Below are 24637 nucleotides of genomic sequence, written 5' to 3' on the forward strand. Positions count from 1 at the left end.
AACAAAACAGAATTTTTTCAATCGCAAACAACAATTATGCCATTCGATGCAAAAATTACAACAATCCCCAAGCAATTACAAACATCAAATTCATGCATTAACAAGATATAAGTCTATCATTTACATTGAGGGTGACAAATTTAATATCATAGAAGTCCCAAATATACGACATTCTTCAAAATTCAAGAAAAAATATTATTGGAGTTCAATAAACTATTACATACCTACCAAATACGACTATATAATTAACGTATATACGCACAAACAAATCTTAAATTGGGGCAACTTGAAAACAAATAAAACTACATGAAAAACGAAATTAAAAAAAAAAAAAAAAGAAAAAGAAAAAAGAACCAAAACAAAATCTACCTACATACAACAGTGAAACAAATGGAAAATTTGTTATTTACTTGGCCGGAATACTTTCACATGCAAGTACTATCTCATAGTTTAGTACCCAATTTGCAACAAATGGAAAATTTTAGTACATATATACCCACATTTATACTTTACTTAATGCCAATTTATAAATAGTGTATGCCTCTTTTGAATTTCAATCGTGTTTACTACATTTCCAAATGTCAGTAGTGAAATGTTCAAATAATGTGGGCAAAATTGGCTTTAATGCCTTATTTTTGGGGTGCTCCCCGCCGGTTGTTGGAACGACGCAATATTTCGGCACTTTGTAAATGATATACGAAGTAATAAACTTAAGCTATAGCATTTAATGACTTAAATATTACGTTTATTCATAATACTTCCTCCATTACACATTATATGCAACAAATGTTTCTGAAGACAAAATTTGTTAATGTTGATTAACAAAGTGAAGAGTTTGGGATTAAGGGTAGGAGAGAGAAAAGGGGAGAATTAATCAACCACCATTACCACCTGCCACGGCCTCCCACCGACACCACCCTCTCTTTGACCCAACCACCACCACCACCACCCTATCTCGTAACCACCTTCTCACCACCACCATGACCCGAAACTCCACCGGCCAAACCATCACCACAACCATAACCCAATTACCCAAAACTCACCCCTCCAAATCGAACTAACCAACTTCGCAACTGTAATCCAATCACCACAACCAAAATCTGAAACCCCTCCATAACCACCAAAACCAACTAACCTCGCCCAGCTCACAACCACCACATACCCAAATCAATTTTAGGGTTTGATTATGAGGAGAATCGGCAACTATAACAAGGGAAAAAGGAGTCGGCGGCGACTTTGACAAGGGAAAAGGAGGTCGATGACTCGATCGACGATGGTTGTGAGAGCGAAAAGAAGAAAGAGATCGAAGCAAAAACAAGGTTCGTGCCTTCGTGGTGGATGGAGGATTTCTAGAAATTTCGGGCGGAGGTGGTGCTCGGGTGGAATCGGTGTTGGAGGTGGCCAACTGTGTGGGGAATTTTGGGTTGGGTCGTGGTTATGAGAGAAGAGTGAGAAATATAGTGGTGGTGGTGGTGGCGGCGGTGACTGGTAAGAGGGAGGTAATGATGGTGATGGATGTGGTTGTGAGAGAGATTGGGATTAGGGTAAATCATGAATGAATTAATGTAGGTTAATATGTTAATAACATATAATCTTATTCATTTAAGGTGTGTTATTGAAATTAAGTAAGGGTAGATTGGTCCTTTTTCACAAAAAAAATTACCATATATGGAAATATTTACTTTGTTGCACATAATGTGTAACTTCTGTTTTTGGAAATTGTTGCTATGGGTGAAGTTCGGTTTGCGGTTTGCGGTTTGGAATATAGCCAAAACCAAACCCAATCCGAATTAATTCGGTTTCGGAAATCTTAATCCGAATCCAAACCGAATTAAGATTCAATTCAATCCAATCCAAACCGAATTAATTCGGTTTTTCAAATTAGAATCCAATCCAAACCGAAATTTGTTTCCTTCTTTTGAAACATTCAAATCCGAAACTCGAACTTCACCCTGAAAATTCCTACAATCATTTCTTGTTAACTAGATTCTTTGTGAGAGAGCAAGATATTGAGAAAGGAGACTTGAGAATTAGATTTTTTTTTTAAGTTTATATATAAAAGGGGAAAGTGGTTGGATATTTTGAAAAAGAAAATGGGCTTAAAGTATTGGGTCGAAATTCGGTTAGTAATTCGGTTTTCCGTTTTTTTAAACCCCAAACCGAACCCTATCCGTATTCCATATTTTTTAATTTTTCCAATCTGATCCAATTCGAATTCTTATAAAATCCAAACCGAATTACTAATTCGGTTAGGTTTTCGGTTCGGTTCGGTTTTAATCCGAATTACTTTCACCCCTAATTGTTGCACATAATATGTAACAGAGGAAGTAGTTGGTTCTTTATTGTTGTTTTACATATGATTCTTATTGAATTTATTTTTTGATTTTATACCTACATATTTAATTTTATTCAATGACTGTACAAGTTTGAAAAAAAAAAATTATACCAAAAAATAAAATAAAGTGTTTTCAACAAGAATATAACTTGTATAAAACCATCTTACTACTTTTAGAAAATTTTCAACAAGAATTTAGATTAATATGGAGCATAACATTTCATCTTTAAAAAAAAATAAGGTGTGCTAATGGGTATTTTCTGGGTTTAACGTTAGAAGGAAAAAAGTTTAAAGTAAACAGAATTGGGAATGAGAAGAAAGATATTTTGCGTTTTACAGGATGTGTTAAGTTAATACTTTTATATTTGATGCTTAAGTTAATACTCTGTACTACCTTTGTTTATGAATATATGATGTTTGTTCATGTGCTTACGCCTTACAGTTTATTTATAAATATATGGGATGTAATTATGTATTTGTATTAATAAAAATTAGGAAATAATTAATACAATATTTGAAATTATACATTAATAGAGCTGTCAAATACGACCCGAACTGGTAAATCTGAACCGTTTTGAACTATTCCGAAAAGAAACCAAACCGCTAAGAACCTGTTAATTTAAAACCGTAAATCGACCCGACCCGATTTTTTAAAACCTGAAAATGAATCGATCCGAATGTTTGAGAACAGTTAATGAACCGTACCCGATATCAAGCCAAACTGATACAACCCGAAACCGAGAATAACCCGAACCGAGTACTTTTGAACCCGATAGCAACGTGACCCATTGTAAACCAAAACTCGATAAACCCAAATCGTTTACAACCTGTAACTGGTTATGATTGAATCGTTTATAACCCATAATAAGTTATGATCGAACCGTTTACAACCCGTAATCAGTTATATATAACCGAACCGTTTATAATTCGTAAGTCCGTAACCCGTTATGACCGTAGAATTTTTTTTTCTTTGGTTATATTTTATCAATAGTAAAACAAAAGGGTTTAATTTGAATTATAAAGTATTTATATTGAAAAGGTTTGGAATTTTATGCTACAATATTATCGTCCTCTAACGAATAATGGCTTATGGAACACTATATTGTATTAAAAAAAAATTAAAAATCTAAATCAAAAGCTAACTCTAGATTTGTTATTATTATTTGATCCTTAAAATCATTATACAAAAAAGGGACATAAAGTTAAAAAAACTAATTAATAGTCCGTATGATCTATTGGAATAACTAATTAAAGAATATTGAGGATATACTAGATATACATTAACGAAACCTGTTTAAAATTGGCAAAACTAGTTGTCAAACCGACTAAGTTCAACTCGAACCGATTACAACCCGACCCGATTAGGACCCGATATGTGTTGACCCAAAACCCGTTTTAAACTGACAAACCCCGTTTTTAAACCGACCGGATTTAATCCTAACCAATTATGACCCGAACCAATTATAACCCGACCTGATTAAAATTTGACCGAAAAGAAACTGTAATAAAAATAAACCAAACCGAACCGACCAAAAATTATTTAAAATCGACCCGAACTGACCCGTCAATAATTCTAACCCATTAAAAAACGACCCATTACAAACCGAAAACCGATAAATCGAACCCAAAACTGAACCGAAAACCCGATTGACATCCCTATACATTAACCAATACGATAAAATATTACTCTGTTCCTAAATATTTGAAAGGTTTGATATCTTATTTTGGGATTTTCCATTTGGTACCTGTAGGGAATATTTCAAGCATTACCCCTAGCTTGAACCCCACTGTGATCATACACTAAAGTACGGTGGCGTCCAAAGGGAAAGAAGATAGAGCAAAAGAGTCGCCAACAAGTTTTAGGAACTTATAAACCGTTCACGGAGTGAAGGTTACACCCCTTAACGATCTAGGAGATCGTCAACTCCAATAGGACTGGAACCATGACTGGTAGTTCGGGGATGAAGGTACAAATCCAACCTAAAAGAGATTGAACCTGCCCTAATAATAGGCCTCTACTTTATTTTGATCGTATTCATGTGCGCTTTCTGACTAACATGCAATCATTAGGATTAACCCTAAACTTGTTTATCTATGTTGGTTGAATTTTAATGCACAAACAAATCTATTATTGGCGATCACTTGAATTATAATCAAATTAACCCTAAACAATATTATTAATTATCTTATTAAGCGTGATTACAAGTACCAATTCCCTTTAAACATGCATAAATGATGTGATCAAGCAATAACAATAAATATCAAGCAACATAATAATAATCACAAATAATAACAATAATTATTATAATCATAAAAATAAACATGTTCATGTTAAATCATAATAATAGCAAGATCCTAGGCATGTCACTAAACAATAAAGATCAAAGCTTTAGCCCTAACATGATACTAACATGAATAAATATTAGAAAGAACATAAAAGGCATCATAATAATCATAATTGGTATTAAAGTTACCCTAGACATGATACTAGGAATCATAATAACAATCTAAGCATGATTTCTACATAATAACATCAATTAAACCAATAAAGTACTTACTTGGATGCCCCGTACCTCTTTCTAATAACAAAATACACACGTTAGTAACTTCAAGGAAAATAATAAACAAACAATTAAATTAAATAATTGAAAGAGAGATTTGGGATCAAATCCTCAGAAATTAAAACCTTTCACGTCTAGGGCGAAGGCAACTTCGAATATGGCTAGGTGTATCTAACTCTAATGAATGCAAAATTTTTGTATTTGAGAGAAGGCTAGTTTAGAAAAGAGAGAGAGAGTAATCAAGAAAATCTTGATGAGAGTTGGTGAGAATTGGTGAATGAAAACGGGGTTTTTAGGAAGCTATTTATAGAGAAAATCAGCCAAAAGATAAAAAACCAAAATAGAGTTCTGACGCGTAAAACGGGTGTTAGCGCCAGACGCTGACATTAGCGCCAGGCGCCAAGCGGAGCGTCAGACGCTAATGCTGGCGTTTGGCGCTGACTAAGTTTTTGACGCGTTTTCTTAAAATCAGATAAAAATTGACCGTACGGGAAGATAAAATCGTATTTTCCTCAAAAAAATTCTTTTATTCTGATTAAAACTCTAAAAGTCAACAAAAGTCAATTTATCAATGCTAATTGAATTAGGAATGAAAAGAACCTTCTAGCAGAATCTAGAAGACTAAAACCATTCCTAATTGCATTAGAAATGATAAATCCATATTAGGCCCTCCCCTAGATCATTGGGCCGCATATAAGGCTCAAACCGGACCCAGTTCAGTAATTTGGCCATAACTTCCTCAATATTCATCGGAATTGGGCTTATAATATATCGTCGGAAAGGTCTTTTCAACCCCATCCAATTACACTACTATTGGACCCATATCATGAACCAACCAAACTGGATTGACTGTTTTCTTAAAATAGGTTTTCAAAAACAGAGAGAAGAGAAAAGAAATTAAAACTATCCGCAACACTAAACTTTCCACACTTTCACTTCATTTGATTATGATTCGACGTGAAAGGTATTCATCACTGGGTTTGGTTTTGGGGAGACACAAATGGGTGTCTACAGTACCATTGTAGTTTAAGTTTTTCCATTTGGTACCCAATTTTTATTAGTTTAACTCCACATGACACCATTGTAATTTTGTCATTCTTTAATACAACATTTCGTTAAATGTAACATTAGTTTGGGGCGATTGTGGTCCTTTAAATCTAACTTCGACTACAAATTTTGATCCTTTAAGGTCAAAATGATTTTCAAAACTTTAACCGAACATTTTTTTTTTGTTTGCACAAAACAATTCAAAATATACAGATTGAGACATTTTTCTTGCACATAATTAAACAGCGACATTTTTTGTTTTTTTTTTTGGCTAATTTTGACCTCAAACTTGAACCTTAGAGCTGCTAAGGGCTAAACATTCTCTTTAACGGATCAATTTTAATGACACCCAAATCAAAGAATACATAATATATTTGATGGAATGCTAAAGTAGAGAATAAATTGAAAGTATAATGGTACCATTTGGAATAAAATTTAAAATTGGGTACCAAGTGGAAAAATCAAATGTACAATGGCACCAAATGAAAAATCCCTTTTATTTTTTATAAACCTCATTTTTAGTATAATAACATATAAAAAGACATAAATATTGTTAAATAGATATACTCTCCGTTTTTTTTAAAGTGCCCAACTTTCTAAAAGCAACTAAGTTTTAAGTGGCCCATCATCAAATTTCAAACCGAAATCGTTTAACGCCCGAAACCAACCAACCTGAATGAGAACCGAACTGATTAAAAATCGTTTTTGTAAAACCGAAAACGACTCGAACCGTATTTTAGTAAACCCAAAATCGAACTGATCCGAACAATGTTAAACCATATAAGAATCGAACCCGTTAAATAACCGAACCAGTTCTTAACTAAACAGAAATAAAACCGAACCGAAAAAGAACCGAATCGTTTCTAACTCGAAACTGTTTCCAACCCGAAACCATTTGAACCGGGATAAAAACCGTTCACACCGAACTGTTAACAAACCGCAACCCATTTTCATCAAACCGTTTATAAATTGAACCACTTACAAACCAAATCGTTTATACACCAAATCGTTTATGAACCGAACCGTTTGCAAACCGCGTATGGCAAAGGGAAGATAAAATCACATTTAATTGAATTTTAAATGAAATCTAATCATGCACACATGTTACTACGAAGTACATTATTTTTTTCCTTGATTTTTTTTTATGTAATTATGGATTAAATAAAAATAATTTTTATCTTCTCATTAAACAACATCATCAAAATGCTTCATATTCTGTTTGGACATATAATGGACCAAAGTTGGCCTGATCAAATTCTTATGATGTATTATTGTAATTCTTAAATTTTTTGGAATAGATGATTACATCCTTTTATCTTTTAAAATAAAATTAAAGTCAATACAAAAACTATAATAAAGAATATTATTAATCAATTTATCAATTGAAAAAGGAACTTTAAAATTCCAGCTTGAAACCAACCAACCCAAATGAGAGCCGAACCTATTATATTAAAATCCAATTTTTAAAATCGAAATCCAGCTCAAGCTGTATTTTAGAAAATCCAAAATCGAACCGATATGAATAATGTTAAACCATATAAGAACCAAATCCATTAACGAACCGAAATGAAGAAACTGAGCCGTTTCTAACCTGAAATCATTTCCAACCGAAACCGTTTGAACTGGGATAAAAACCATTCACACCGAACCGTTAACAAACCGCAACCCGTATGCACTGAACCGAATTAAAACAACTCAAGAATAAATCAGAACCGAACTTATAATAATTTGAACATAACCGAAACCGAATTGATAATAATTTGAACAGAACCGAAACCGGCCCGTAAGACACTTAAACCGATTTCAAATCGACCAGTTTTCAAACCTAACCGGTTTCCAACCGAACCGAAACCGAATTGTCAAATCGTTTTGACAGTTCTACATTATATTATTTCTCTCTTCCTTTTATTCCCAATATCATTTTATAACATTTTCCCTCTCTTACATTATTGCTAGTGGTCCCCATTCATATTTCTTTCTCTTACTTTCAAATATTTTATTCCTAACCATACCAACTCATAATCTCATATATTATTTTTTTTCTTTTTGCCTAAAGCTAAGTGTCCAAGGGTATGAGACACTTGAAAAGAACAAAAGGTGTAAATGTAAAGTTTCATAATATCAATTTTTTTAATTCTTATACTTACTCCATTCCTGTTTTAATAAGTGTCACACTTATCAAATACGGTCGTGTTTCAATAAGTGTTGTTTAGGGTAATTTTACCCCGCCACGTGGTCCAATCAGAGGATGACACGTGTCAGCCTCAGGATGGCCCAAAGTGGACCAATCCCTGTTTGACACGTGTCACTCCAGAAGTTAAGGAAAAAAGGCGACCTTCAGGCCCAAATCCCGAGAAAGCCGTAAAACGACACATCCCATCAATGATTAGGGTTCAGTGACCTAATCAGGGGCACTAATCCCAAAGACCCTATTAATAGGGAGATATTTCCCCATTTTGGGGACACATTCAATCATTTATTACACCTGCATTCTCTTACATCAGAAAAAGACATGAGCTTGGAATCCGAGCAGATACCCACCTAAATCTCCCACATCATTTATTCCGTTTCAAGTTACTAACTTGATTGTCGGAGGCGGAGCTCCAACCACCCGGAGTCTCCGTTATTTTGCAGGTACAGCTCAGCCGGATCAGACTTCGTGACATAACTCTCCCAAGGGACAAAAACACCCAAAACATTTGGCGCCGTCTGTGGGGAGAGTACCTCGAAGATGGTTCAAGAGTCTGTGCCACCCCCTAACCGTCTGGGAGAAGACCCAGAAATCTTTAAAGACCATGAGGATGAAGATCCTCAGGTCGAAACCTTTACAGCCGAAGACGGCTCTCTCAGAATCAAGCGCATCCGGCCCAGAGACACTCTGGAGCGGGGTGCCTCCCAGGCGGGTACAAGCCGACCCTCTGGGCAGCCAAAAGGGGAAACCCAAACGACCGCTGGATCAGCCCCTGTCACCCGAGACGAACTCATGAGATTCATGACAAGTTTCAAGGGTGAAATTAAAGAGCTGATCACCCAAAGCCGGGCTGGCCCAAGTAAAGGCCAGTCGCCGAAGAAGACTCCTCCAGAGAAGGGGAAGTCAGTCAGAGACCGGCAGCCCACTCCTCATCCAAAGCAGAAGGCAGCTGGGACCATTGATTGGTCAAAAATTCTCCTTCCTAAGAGGAACAACAACAACACCCGCCGGACTCAGCAGCCGGTGGGAAGCAAAAAACCAACTCTTGATGCCCGGGAGATCATCAACCGGAAGAGAAACCAATCGCTGTCTGAGTCGGCTTCAACGTCGAACTTTCTAGACAGCTTTAACAAAATTTTTGCAGGGAGTGCACCCTCCTTGCATGAGAGCCAGATAGGCGGTAACACCGTCCATTCTGGCCCTCACATGATTGGAGCTGTACCGTATGTACCTACTCAGGCTTACGGACAGTATCCCCCTCACTTCATGCAGCCGGCCCTCTTTGGAGGTCAGGCGGCATATCCAAATGTCCAGCCCTTGGACTGGCAGCTTCGTCTGCTGCGCCTGGGTGAACAGCCTTCTGCGTTCACCCAGGAGATAACCGAGGCGGCCCAGCCGGCCAAGGTTAAGAATGTATTGGTTGGTACCTATGATGGTACCACCAATCCGGAAGACCACCTCATGGCTTACACCAACCTCATGTATCTGCAGGGGTTGGATGATGCCACTTGGTGTCGGTGCTTCCCGGCTACGTTGAAGGGCATTGCCCAACAATGGTTTGGTAATCTGCCAGCCGGGTCCATCGATAGTTTCAGGAAGCTCGCCTTCCTGTTTGCTTCCAACTTCTCAATGAACATCCCTACTAAGAAAACAAGCCTTGATTTGAGCACTGTTAAGCAGGGAGAGAGAGAAGGGCTGCGCTCATATGTCAGACGGTTCAATCTGATCAGAATTAAGATTCAGGACTGTTTGATGAGGTAGCTTTTACAGACTTTTTCAAGGGCATGAGAGACGGGTCGACCTTTAAGTTCGACCTAGTCAGAAAAGGGGCTTTCACCTTACATGCGGCCCTAAGGGAGGCGGAAAGCTACATTCAAGCTACCGACCTCTGCTCGCCTGGTAACCAGTCGGACTCCAAGAAGTCCGACAAACAGAAAGACAGCCGGTCTGCTCAGCCGGCCAAAAATAAAGAAGAGAGCAAGAAAAGAAAAGAAATCTGGGCGGTTAATGATTTTGACCAGCCGTCCCAGAAGAAAAAGAAAGAGTTTAAACCGTACGTCCCCAAGTACGAGTTTAATAAAGACTGCAATTCCATCCTCATGGAGGTAAAGGACCGGTTGTCCATTGAGAAGCCAAATCCTATGAAGAGTTCTATCCAGTCACGGAACAAAAATAAATTCTGTCAGTTCCATGAGGAGGTCGGCCATGATACCAACGACTGCTTCAGTCTTCAGCGGGCGTTGGATCGTCTGGCTGACAAAGGGCTGTTGAAGTCCTACATTTCTAAGTCCCCAGCCGGGGCAAAAAAGAAAAACAAGGGTCAGTCCTCCAAAACTACCCCCAGCCTGCTAGTAGCTCGGATACCGACAAGGAGCCGGTTTACACAATAGCAGGCGGGTTCTCCTGCGGTGGCCCTACCATCTGGGGCACCAAGAGCCATCTTCGAAAGATGGACAAGGATGATGATGAGCAGGCATCTGCAAGCACCTCCTTCCCAGACGTATTGATGACCCCGTTGTCATTGAATGTAAGGTTGCCAACCAACTGTTTGGAAGAATCCTTATTGACACCGGCAGCTCATCAAACATCATCAGCCTCCGGTGCTTGCAAAAGATGAAATACAACGTCAGCAGCATGCATCCGGTCACCCACTCCTTGGTTGGTTTTGGGGGTGGGATGGTCTACCCAGCCGAAAGAATTGACTTACCCATCCGGCTGGGAGAGAAGGGCCAAGGACGACATATTGTCGTCAGATTTTTGGTCGTTGAGGAGTTGACCGCCTACAACATTATCCTTGGTCAGTCGACCCTCAACGTAGCCAAGGCAGTAATCATCCCGTCTCTCATGCTCATCAAGTATGAGAGGGATGACGGCACTGTTGGTTCCCTGAATGGGGATCAGAAGACGACCCGAGAGTGTTATCTCTCAGCCGTCAGAGACACTGTGGCCCCAGACGGCCAGGAACCAATAGACCTTGACAATGTCAAGGATGCCGACCCAGCGCCTGTCCCACCAGCTGCCGGGAAGAAAAGAAAGGCACCTCTGCTGGTGGAGGTGAAGAAAGAGAAAAAATAGCAATCACTGACCGGTGAACGGTCAGATGAGCTCCGCCCCCAACCGGCTGGTGAAAACATTGATTTCGTTCTGGATAACAGCCGTCCAGAACGTACTGCAAAGGTGGGGACGATTGCTCATGCTACCTTGGGTGCAAGCTTGCACCTTCTGCTGAAGGAATTCAAAGACATTTTTGCCTTTGAAGTGGAAGAGATGCCAGGCGTTAGCCCGGATCACGCTGTCCACAAACTCGCCGTGGACCCAAAAAGAAGCCCGTCCGGCAAAATAAAAAAAAACCACGGTGAGGAAAGAAGTCAGGCGGCAGCTGCCGAAGTCAAAAAGCTGCTAGACGCCAGGTTCATTCGGCCCTGCAACTTTCCCAACTGGGTGGCCAATGTGGTCCTTGTTAAGAAACCGAATGGGACCTGGCGCATGTGTGTTGATTACACAGACCTCAACAAGGCGTGTCCAAAGGACAGTTACCCGCTTCCAAAGATCGACAGTATGGTCGATTCTACAGCCGGTCACGCCTTGATGAGCTTTATGGATGCCTACTCCGGCTTCCATCAGATAACCCTGTGGAAAAAGGATCAAGAGAAGACGACCTTTGTCACTGATCAGGGGTTATTCTGTTATACTGTGATGCCGTTTGGCTTGAAAAATGTGCCTGCCACTTTCCAACGGATGATTAATACGGTCTTCATTACTCAAATTGGGAGGAATGTAGAGGCGTACATTGATGAAATGATAGTCAAATCCAAGCTACAGACGGATCACCTTACTGATCTCCGAGAAACATTCACCACCCTTAGGCGGCATAAGGTTATGTTAAATCCAAAGAAATGCGTCTTTGGTGTTGAGTCTGGGAAGTTTCTCGGATTCCTGATTGATCAAAGGGGGATAGAGGCTAACCCTGAGAAGATACAGGCGGTGATTGACATGAAGTCACCCCGTTCTGTCAAGGAAGTTCAGAGACTCACCGGCTGTTTGGCCGCCTTGGGGAGGTTCCTCAGCCGGTCAGGCGACAAGTGCCTCTACTTCTTCCAAGCAATTAGGAAGAAGACCAGATTTGAATGGGGGGAGGATGCTGAGGCGGCATTCCAGAGGTTGAAAGAGAATTTACATTCTCTACCTAGGTTGGTTAGTCCTTTGCCTAGGGAGACGTTGTACATGTATTTAGCCGTCTCAGATCATGCCCTCAGTGTCGTTCTCCTTGCTGAGCGAGACGGCTGCAGCTCCCGGTTTACTTCATTAGCCATGTTCTTAAAAATGCTGAACTCCGGTACCCATGGTTGAAAATTTTGGCCTTGCTTTGTATATGGCATTCAAAAAACTGAAGCCTTACTTTTTGGCACATCCGGTGGTGATTTACACTGACCAGCCACTCAAGCGGCCAATGTCTACCTTGGACTCATCCGGGAGAATGTTGAAATGGGCTATTGAAATGCAAAGTCTTGAAATCACTTACGAACCAAGAAAGGCAGTGAAAGGCCAGGCGTTTGCCGACTTCATTGTTGAAATGACCCGTCCGGTGGCTCTAGATAATCTTGATCAGGTTTGGAAAGTGTATGTAGACGGGAGCTCTACAAAGAACGGTTGTGGTGCAGGCGTAATCTACGAGTCTCCTGAAGGGGACAGATTTGAGTATGCACTACGCTTCAAGTTTCAGGCCTCTAACAATGAGGCGGAATATGAAGCCCTGCTAGCCGGCATTCGCATGTGTAAGGCGGCAGGGGCCATGAAAATTGACGCCTACTCTGATTCCCAATTGGTTGTTAGCCAGTATGAGGGAAGCTACGAGGCTACTCATCCGGCTATGATCAAATATCTTCAGGCAGTCAAAGAAGAGGCCGGGGCACTTGAGGAATTCCGGCTGAGTCAAGTGCCTAGGTCGGAAAACAACCAGGCGGATGCATTGTCAAAACTGGCGTCTTCCGCCTGCCATGATACGGCTCGGTCAGTCTTTTGGGAGGTTCTTGAAAAGAGAAGCATCTATGAAGATCCCATTGGAATTCTGGACCGAAACTCTACCTGGCTGGATGGCATCCGGGCCTATCTTTCAGACGACACACTTCCTGATTCGCCACAGGAGGCAGCCGTGTTGAAAAAGCGAGCTGCAAGCTTCGAGCTGAAAAATGGAGAACTCTTCAAGGCGGGGTTTCTGAAGCCTTTGTTGAAGTGTGTCACCTCAGAAAAGGGGAAAGAAGTTCTTGAAGACTTGCATTCGGGATTCTGCGCTTCCCACACAGGCGGCAAGTCCCTAGTCGTCAGAGCCAGACGACATTATTTTTGGCCCACTCTTGAGGCAGACGCCAAGGTGCTAGTAAAGAAATGTGACAAGTGCCAAAAATTAGGCAAACTCAATCACCGTCCGGCTACTGACCTGACGGCCATCCACAGCCCAATCCCGTTTGCAAAATGGGGCATGGACATTCTAAGTCCATACACGCCTGCTCCAGGCGGAAAGCGCTACATCTTGGTGGCTGTGGATTATTTCACCAAGTGGGTGGAGGCTGAGGCAGTTAAAAACATCAAGACCTCAGACGTAATTTCCTTCATTTGGAAGAACATTATCACCCGGTATGGGGTACCTATGTCTATGGTGTTTGATAATGGTCCTCTGTTTGAGACGCCTCAGCTAAAAACCTGGTTGGGAGATCAGGGGATCTCCAGCTATTTTGCATCTGTTGGTCGGCCCCAAGCAAACGGCCAAGTTGAAGCCTTCAACAAACTCATCTCAGACGGCATTAAGAAGAAAATAGAAAGAGCCGATGGCTTATGGGCAGAAGAGTTAATCCATGTCCTATGGGCCATCCGGACAACAGCAAAAGGGGAAACCGGTGAAACCTCATTTCTCATGGTTTACGGTGCTCAAGCCGTCTTGCCCATCGAACATTACGAGCCGACTCTCAAAGTCATGCTATATGATGAAGAGGCAAACTGGGAAGCAATGCGCCTGGCATTGGATTCACTCCCAGAACGCAGGGGAAATGCCGCCTTACGTCATGAGATTTACCGTCTGAGAATGACTAGAGTCTACAACAAGAAAGTACACAAGCGTCCTTTGAAAGTTGACGACTTAGTGTTACGAAAAATGGAGGCAACCGGTAGGGAAAATGAGCTGGGAAAGCTAACTCCAAATTGGGAAGGCCCCTACCGGATCTATGAGGAAGTGAGAGACGGCACCTACCGCCTGGAAACTCCAGACGGCAGGCGCCTGCCTAGAACTTAGAATGTAGACAATTTGAAAAAGTACTACTTCTGAGAATATAAGTTTTTTGTAAACAGTCAGTCAATTTATAAAGATTCAGAATTTGTTTGCAAAGTTGTTTTGATTATCCGCCTGGGTAATACTCAGACGGATTCTTCATTTACCTAACTAAGTTTGATACTAAGTAAAGGTTGCATTTGCTTTACCGCCTGGGTAATACTCAGATGGATCCTTTGTTTATTTACTTAAGTTTGATACTTGGTATGATTTAATAATTGCCCGTCCGTCTGGGTAATACCCAGACAGGATTTTTGGTTTAACCAACTAAGTTCGACACTTAGTGTAAATTAACTGATTAAAAGCTAAGCACAAAAACGCTTAGTGGCTATACAACCGGTCCTAAACAAGACCAAAGGCTAAAATGGCAGGATGGTTGCTCATTTTATAAAATCGCCTGTCCCAACATGGACAAAGGCGTCCGGTGACACCCCTCCGGGTGCAATCTTCGTAGAGAACAGACTATTTGTCGGTTCTACGTACCTATGTAGACGACAAAAATTGAATGACCGAATCGGTCAACTCATAGCCGTCTGACCATAATGATTTGTGAAGAACGATCAAGTTACTGAATACCGGATGCCCTGGGGCATCAGTCGGTCAACGGATGAAGTTCTCACTTAGGTTATTTATTTCAAAATTGCACTCTCTATCCCAATTGGGGCAGAGTTGTTCAATGGCTATGAAATCTCTACCAAGACGGACAAGCACCGTCTGAGTAGTGACTGGAACGCCTTTTTGTGTACGGCTATGAACTTGGTTTGGGGAAATCACTACTGTGATTGATTGACTTAAAAACGCATCATGCTCTATGCAGCATCAGACGTTACCAAGTCAATCAACCAACTCCACTTGAAACCAATCACACAGCCGTCCAGGGGCAAGGACAGCCAGGCTTTTGATAAGTTAGGCAACAAATCGCCGCATGCTTTTGATAAGTTAGGCAAGAATGAAAAATTAAAACTCGCAAAAATTGAAATTCAAACGCAAACGCAAAATGATCAAAATCGACTCAGTCGGTGCATTTCATTAAAGTCCACCCAACCAAACGGTTGTGATGGATCAAATGTTAACCGGACCCTGTCCGGGAAAATAGAGAAATTGTTAATTAACCCGGCTCCATAGCCGGTAAATACAAAGAAACTCGGCACGCAGGCCGGAAAAGCAAAGTTATTGGCATACTGCCACAGATTAAAGAAAAAACAGAGATTGGCATACTGCCGCTGAAAAGTCACTTCTGGCCTGCAGGCGGCTCCTCCTGGTCCTCTTCTTCACCGTGTGAGGGAATCTCTTGTGCTTCACTCGGACCAGGTAGCCGAGGCACGAGGGGCACATTGTTGGCGTTAACCCAGGCGTCGAAGGACTCAGGCTCTGGATCACCCTTCTCTCTCAAGTACACCACGTCCTCGGCGTACCTGTGAGCCAGTGCCCAGACGCCATAATCCGCGTCTGGGTACAAGGCAGCCCAAGCGATCTTCATTCGGGCATCATTGTCAGCGTCACTCTCAGCAACTAGACGATTTTGCTCCGCCTCCAGGGTTGCTGCAAAGTTTATCTGAGCCTGAGCAGCCTCCTTCTCCAGCTTCTCAACCTTGGTCTTCAGGTTGGTGTTCTCTTCAGAAACACCCTGAAGTGTGCCAAGGTCCGCCTGAGCCTTCTTGAGCTCCTCATTAGCCTTCTTGGCGCTCTCATCCACCTTTTTCCGGGCCTCCTCCGCCTTCTTCTGGGCCGTCTCAGCATCACTTGCCCGCTGTTTGGCCGTCTCCAGATCCGCCTCCAGCTGCTGGATTCTAGACGCTTGTGTCATAATGATTGCTTTAGTTTCAAGTGCATTTACGATAGTCGAGTGTAAAGCAATATTGTCAGCGTCTATGGCGGACTTCTTATCCCTTTTTACCTCTTCCCGTTTGCGGGAATAAGGACGTTTGAGCCCGTCCACCCGCAGCATGGCCTTCAAAAAAGCAGGCGGTATAAGTATTGCAGGCGGGATAAAACACTTGGGAAAAATAAATTGAATTGACAAGTTTCTTACCTCAGCCAGAAGGGATAGAATGCGTTCCAAATTGAACGTCTCTATCCCAAGGATATTGTCTTTATCCCTCTTCCGGACGGCGTCAAGCATGGCCTTGGCATGCTTCTGGACATCTGACCAGCGTGGAGATTGATCTGCACCACAATCAATACGTGATGAGTGCGAAACTAAGGCAACACCTATTTGTTGCCGACCGTTTGAAGATGACGTCAGTTGAAAGTGGGATTTCACCCGCAAAGGCCACCCCAGCTCAAGCGGGGATTTAAAAGGGTTTTTACCTTCAAAGCCAGCCAAGCGGGAACCGCTTGTAGGCGTGGAGAACCCCCCGGTCGCTGTTATAGGGTTGACGAGGTCGAGGCCTAGGCTGCCGCCTACCCTCTCGATTCGCCCCGCTATCCGTAATTGTTGATTCCCGGCTGAGACGCCAGGAGTTGAGGCGGAGGTGGATTTCTTCGATTTGTTGAGAACGGAGGGGTTCTCCTCCCTAGCCCGTTTAAGTTTCTTCTCAAACGTCTTTCCAACCTCTCCTCCCTGCAAAAATAACCAAGTTAAAGTTAGCATCCGGGAAAAATAATTGTTAAAATCAATTTACGAAAGGGTCAGGCGTTTATTACCTTGGCTTTGACCTCAGCCACAACTTTCTCTGCAAGCTCCTTGCGAATGACTGCAGAGGACCGCTTGGGAGTCTTCTCCGTCTGCAACATTTTTAATGCTTCTTCTTTAAAAAGAGAAATTGATCAATATCATAAATCAATTCTGATAGAAAGATACTACATACGGATATAGACTCAGGCGCATACGTTTGGTGAACATGTGTCCTAGCCCGTAGGCAGCTAGGAAACACTCGTCCCTGAACTAGGAGCTTTTGGGGATCCAGTTCTTGGGGACCTTTATTGTTTCCCTGGTTGACAAGGTTGCATCTGAGAGGCCGAAAAAGTCTGCCTTAATGATCTTGTCAAAATCTTTCTCTGGGATCCGGGGAAGAGCAAACTTCCTGCCCATCAAGTCGGGCTTCTTATTGTACAGACGGAATTCATAGTTCTCCCGTCTGGTTGGAGCTGACATCAGGTAGAACCTGTGTTTCCAGCCGTCGAATTTTGAGACCTTGTCCAAGGTCATAATATATTGGGGATGCGTGGTTAGAGTATACCACGCCCTCCAGCCGCCTGGGCTTCTGCTTAGATAATGCATACTAGCAAAAGCCTCCCAGCCGGGGTTAAGCCCCTGAAACTCCCAGGCGACAACATACCCCATAATGTTTGTCCAAGAGTTGGGGTTAAGTTGCCAGACTCCGAGGCTGTAGCCTCTTAAAATTGCCTTCATCGCCTAGTGAAGGGGGAAGCGAAGACCAGCCTTGAACGCCGCCTCATAACAGCCGAAATAGCTGTTGGCGTTCTCTTGATCGTCCTCCCAGGCGACGGTGCCATTCTCAGTCGGCACCCGGATCCTATACCCGTCTCCTAGCGGGTGCATTTGGGTAAAATTCTTTAAGTTTTCCTCCATTTGGATCCGGTCCTTGGAGGAGACGTGGATGTTGAAGGGATCGTCCTTCTCGTTCCATTTTTTCCTTTCTTCCTCCTTGTTATCCTGAAGCGGGGGTAAATCGTCACTGTGCTCAGAGGTAGAGGCGGAGCTGTCGCTCTCCGTCTCCTCCTCATTTTGAGTCAAGGGGGCAGAGACGGCCTCATCGCCGCCTTGGTCGCATTCTTCCAAGAAGGAATCAGCAGGAGTTGAGGGGGCGCGCGGAAGGGATCTCTCCAGAGCCGTCTGGTCTCCCTGACCAGACGTTTCTCCCTCAGGCGTTTGGCCGCCTGAGCCTTCGCTTTTGTAATTTGGATCAGTTGTCGTCTGCATTGTCCGAGCCATGGTGTCCTGCAAAGACATATAACAGTTCGGAATCCAAGGCAAAGGGTGGTCCCAACACCCCGAGACGACACTCCCAGTCCTAGACTCAGCTGTCCCTGGTGACCGACTGGACTCTAACCTAGGCTGTGCCGTGTGTGTTGGTGATGCATCCATTTATTGCAAGAAATATGTACAAGCGGTGAAAAAAAAGAAAAAGAGCTGAGAGAGTCAGAGACGGTACCTTTGGATGTGATATATGAAGATAGGCGGGTCCGGCTGTGTTGATGGAGAACAAACTTTCTTACTTGCGCCTGACTCAAATGGATGACTTCTGCTCTCTCAAAATTTTCTCTCTAGAAAATTTTTGTAAACGTACAAAATTATTGGCGATCTCAGGATGACCCAAAGTGGACCAATCCTTGTTTGACACGTGTCACTCCAGAAGTTAAGGGAAAAAAGGCGGCCTTCAGGCCCAAATCCCGAGACAGCCGTAAAACGGCGCAGCCCATCAATGATTAGGGTTCAGTGACCTAATCAGGGGCACTAATCCCAAAGACCCTATAAATAGGGAGATATTTCCCCATTTTGGGGACACATTCAATCATTTATTACATCTGCATTCTCTTACATCAGAAAAAGACCTAAACAATATTATTGGCGATCACTTGAATTATAATCAAATTAACCCTAAACAAGATTATTAATTATCTTATTAAGCGTGATTACAAGTACCAATTCCCTTTAAACATGCATAAATGATGTGATCAAGCAATAACAATAAATATCAAGCAACATAATAATAATCACAAATAATAACAATAATTATAATAATCATAAAAATAAACATGTTCATGTTAAAGCATAATAATAATAGCAAGATCCTAGGCATGATACTAACAAGATTAATAACAAACTCTAGCATGTCACTAAACAATAAAGATCAAAGCTTTAGCCCTGATATGATACTAACATGAATAAATATTAGAAAGAACATAAAAGGCATCATAATTCGGTTAGGTTTTCGGTTCGGTTCGGTTTTAATCCGAATTACTTTCACCCCTAATTGTTGCACACAATATGTAACAGAGGAAGTAGTTGGTTCTTTATTGTTGTTTTACATATGATTCTTATTGAATTTATTTTTTGATTTTATACCTACATATTTAATTTTATTCAATGACTGTACAAGTTTGAAAAAAAAAAATTATACCAAAAAATAAAATAAAGTGTTTTCAACAAGAATATAACTTGTATAAAACCATCTTACTACTTTTAGAAAATTTTCAACAAGAATTTAGATTAATATGGAGCATAACATTTCATCTTTAAAAAAAAATAAGGTGTGCTAATGGGTATTTTCTGGGTTTAACGTTAGAAGGAAAAAAGTTTAAAGTAAACAGAATTGGGAATGAGAAGAAAGATATTTTGCGTTTTACAGGATGTGTTAAGTTAATACTTTTATATTTGATGCTTAAGTTAATACTCTGTACTACCTTTGTTTATGAATATATGATGTTTGTTCATGTGCTTACGCCTTACAGTTTATTTATAAATATATGGGATGTAATTATGTATTTGTATTAATAAAAATTAGGAAATAATTAATACAATATTTGAAATTATACATTAATAGAGCTGTCAAATACGACCCGAACTGGTAAATCTGAACCGTTTTGAACTATTCCGAAAAGAAACCAAACCGCTAAGAACCTGTTAATTTAAAACCGTAAATCGACCCGACCCGATTTTTTAAAACCTGAAAATGAATCGATCCGAATGTTTGAGAACAGTTAATGAACCGTACCCGATATCAAGCCAAACTGATACAACCCGAAACCGAGAATAACCCGAACCGAGTACTTTTGAACCCGATAGCAACGTGACCCATTGTAAACCAAAACTCGATAAACCCAAATCGTTTACAACCTGTAACTGGTTATGATTGAATCGTTTATAACCCATAATAAGTTATGATCGAACCGTTTACAACCCGTAATCAGTTATATATAACCGAACCGTTTATAATTCGTAAGTCCGTAACCCGTTATGACCGTAGAATTTTTTTTTCTTTGGTTATATTTTATCAATAGTAAAACAAAAGGGTTTAATTTGAATTATAAAGTATTTATATTGAAAAGGTTTGGAATTTTATGCTACAATATTATCGTCCTCTAACGAATAATGGCTTATGGAACACTATATTGTATTAAAAAAAAATTAAAAATCTAAATCAAAAGCTAACTCTAGATTTGTTATTATTATTTGATCCTTAAAATCATTATACAAAAAAGGGACATAAAGTTAAAAAACTAATTAATAGTCCGTATGATCTATTGGAATAACTAATTAAAGAATATTGAGGATATACTAGATATACATTAACGAAACCTGTTTAAAATTGGCAAAACTAGTTGTCAAACCGACTAAGTTCAACTCGAACCGATTACAACCCGACCCGATTAGGACCCGATATGTGTTGACCCAAAACCCGTTTTAAACTGACAAACCCCGTTTTTAAACCGACCGGATTTAATCCTAACCAATTATGACCCGAACCAATTATAACCCGACCTGATTAAAATTTGACCGAAAAGAAACTGTAATAAAAATAAACCAAACCGAACCGACCAAAAATTATTTAAAATCGACCCGAACTGACCCGTCAATAATTCTAACCCATTAAAAAACGACCCATTACAAACCGAAAACCGATAAATCGAACCCAAAACTGAACCGAAAACCCGATTGACATCCCTATACATTAACCAATACGATAAAATATTACTCTGTTCCTAAATATTTGAAAGGTTTGATATCTTATTTTGGGATTTTCCATTTGGTACCTGTAGGGAATATTTCAAGCATTACCCCTAGCTTGAACCCCACTGTGATCATACACTAAAGTACGGTGGCGTCCAAAGGGAAAGAAGATAGAGCAAAAGAGTCGCCAACAAGTTTTAGGAACTTATAAACCGTTCACGGAGTGAAGGTTACACCCCTTAACGATCTAGGAGATCGTCAACTCCAATAGGACTGGAACCATGACTGGTAGTTCGGGGATGAAGGTACAAATCCAACCTAAAAGAGATTGAACCTGCCCTAATAATAGGCCTCTACTTTATTTTGATCGTATTCATGTGCGCTTTCTGACTAACATGCAATCATTAGGATTAACCCTAAACTTGTTTATCTATGTTGGTTGAATTTTAATGCACAAACAAATCTATTATTGGCGATCACTTGAATTATAATCAAATTAACCCTAAACAATATTATTAATTATCTTATTAAGCGTGATTACAAGTACCAATTCCCTTTAAACATGCATAAATGATGTGATCAAGCAATAACAATAAATATCAAGCAACATAATAATAATCACAAATAATAACAATAATTATTATAATCATAAAAATAAACATGTTCATGTTAAATCATAATAATAGCAAGATCCTAGGCATGTCACTAAACAATAAAGATCAAAGCTTTAGCCCTAACATGATACTAACATGAATAAATATTAGAAAGAACATAAAAGGCATCATAATAATCATAATTGGTATTAAAGTTACCCTAGACATGATACTAGGAATCATAATAACAATCTAAGCATGATTTCTACATAATAACATCAATTAAACCAATAAAGTACTTACTTGGATGCCCCGTACCTCTTTCTAATAACAAAATACACACGTTAGTAACTTCAAGGAAAATAATAAACAAACAATTAAATTAAATAATTGAAAGAGAGATTTGGGATCAAATCCTCAGAAATTAAAACCTTTCACGTCTAGGGCGAAGGCAACTTCGAATATGGCTAGGTGTATCTAACTCTAATGAATGCAAAATTTTTGTATTTGAGAGAAGGCTAGTTTAGAAAAGAGAGAGAGAGTAATCAAGAAAATCTTGATGAGAGTTGGTGAGAATTGGTGAATGAAAACGGGGTTTTTAGGAAGCTATTTATAGAGAAAATCAGCCAAAAGATAAAAAACCAAAATAGAGTTCTGACGCGTAAAACGGGTGTTAGCGCCAGACGCTGACATTAGCGCCAGGCGCCAAGCGGAGCGTCAGACGCTAATGCTGGCGTTTGGCGCTGACTAAGTTTTTGACGCGTTTTCTTAAAATCAGATAAAAATTGACCGTACGGGAAGATAAAATCGTATTTTCCTCAAAAAAATTCTTTTATTCTGATTAAAACTCTAAAAGTCAACAAAAGTCAATTTATCAATGCTAATTGAATTAGGAATGAAAAGAACCTTCTAGCAGAATCTAGAAGACTAAAACCATTCCTAATTGCATTAGAAATGATAAATCCATATTAGGCCCTCCCCTAGATCATTGGGCCGCATATAAGGCTCAAACCGGACCCAGTTCAGTAATTTGGCCATAACTTCCTCAATATTCATCGGAATTGGGCTTATAATATATCGTCGGAAAGGTCTTTTCAACCCCATCCAATTACACTACTATTGGACCCATATCATGAACCAACCAAACTGGATTGACTGTTTTCTTAAAATAGGTTTTCAAAAACAGAGAGAAGAGAAAAGAAATTAAAACTATCTGAACACTAAACTTTCCACACTTTCACTTCATTCGATTATGATTCGACGTGAAAGGTATTCATCACTGGGTTTGGTTTTGGGGAGACACAAATGGGTGTCTACAGTACCATTGTAGTTTAAGTTTTTCCATTTGGTACCCAATTTTTATTAGTTTAACTCCACATGACACCATTGTAATTTTGTCATTCTTTAATACAACATTTCGTTAAATGTAACATTAGTTTGGGGCGATTGTGGTCCTTTAAATCTAACTTCGACTACAAATTTTGATCCTTTAAGGTCAAAATGATTTTCAAAACTTTAACCGAACATTTTTTTTTTGTTTGCACAAAACAATTCAAAATATACAGATTGAGACATTTTTCTTGCACATAATTAAACAGCGACATTTTTTGTTTTTTTTTTTTTGGCTAATTTTGACCTCAAACTTGAACCTTAGAGCTGCTAAGGGCTAAAACATTCTCTTTAACGGATCAATTTTAATGACACCCAAATCAAAGAATACATAATATATTTGATGGAATGCTAAAGTAGAGAATAAATTGAAAGTATAATGGTACCATTTGGAATAAAATTTAAAATTGGGTACCAAGTGGAAAAATCAAATGTACAATGGCACCAAATGGAAAATCCCTTTTATTTTTTATAAACCTCATTTTTAGTATAATAACATATAAAAAGACATAAATATTGTTAAGTAGATATACTCTCCGTTTTTTTAAAGTGCCCAACTTTCTAAAAGCAACTAAGTTTTAAGTGGCCCATCATCAAATTTCAAACCGAAATCGTTTAACGCCCGAAACCAACCAACCTGAATGAGAACCGAATTGATTAAAAATCGTTTTTGTAAAACCGAAAACGACTCGAACCGTATTTTAGTAAACCCAAAATCGAACTGATCCGAACAATGTTAAACCATATAAGAATCGAACCCGTTAAATAACCGAACCAGTTCTTAACTAAACTGAAATAAAACCGAACCGAAAAAGAACCGAATCGTTTCTAACTCGAAATTGTTTCCAACCCGAAACCATTTGAACCGGGATAAAAACCGTTTACACCGAACCGTTAACAAACCGCAACCCATTTTCATCAAACCGTTTATAAATTGAACCACTTACAAACCAAATCGTTTATACACCAAATCGTTTATGAACCGAACTGTTTGCAAACCGCGTATTACAAAGGGAAGATAAAATCACATTTAATTGAATTTTAAATGAAATCTAATCATGCACACATGTTACTACGAAGTACATTATTTTTTCCTTGATTTTTTTTATGTAATTATGGATTAAATAAAAATAATTTTTATCTTCTCATTAAACAACATCATCAAAATGCTTCATATTCTGTTTGGACATATAATGGACCAAAGTTGGCCTGATCAAATTCTTATGATGTATTATTGTAATTCTTAAATTTTTTGGAATAGATGATTACATCCTTTTATCTTTTAAAATAAAATTAAAGTCAATACAAAAACTATAATAAAGAATATTATTAATCAATTTATCAATTGAAAAAGGAACTTTAAAATTCTAGCTTGAAACCAACCAACCCAAATGAGAGCCGAACCTATTATATTAAAATCCAATTTTTAAAATCGAAATCCAGCTCAAGCTGTATTTTAGAAAATCCAAAATCGAACCGATATGAATAATGTTAAATCATATAAGAACCAAATCCATTAACGAACCGAAATGAAGAAACTGAGCCGTTTCTAACCTGAAATC

This window comes from Chenopodium quinoa, unplaced genomic scaffold (genome assembly GCF_001683475.1).
Source record: "Chenopodium quinoa cultivar QQ74 unplaced genomic scaffold, ASM168347v1, whole genome shotgun sequence".
Lineage (NCBI taxonomy): Eukaryota > Viridiplantae > Streptophyta > Magnoliopsida > Caryophyllales > Amaranthaceae > Chenopodium > Chenopodium quinoa.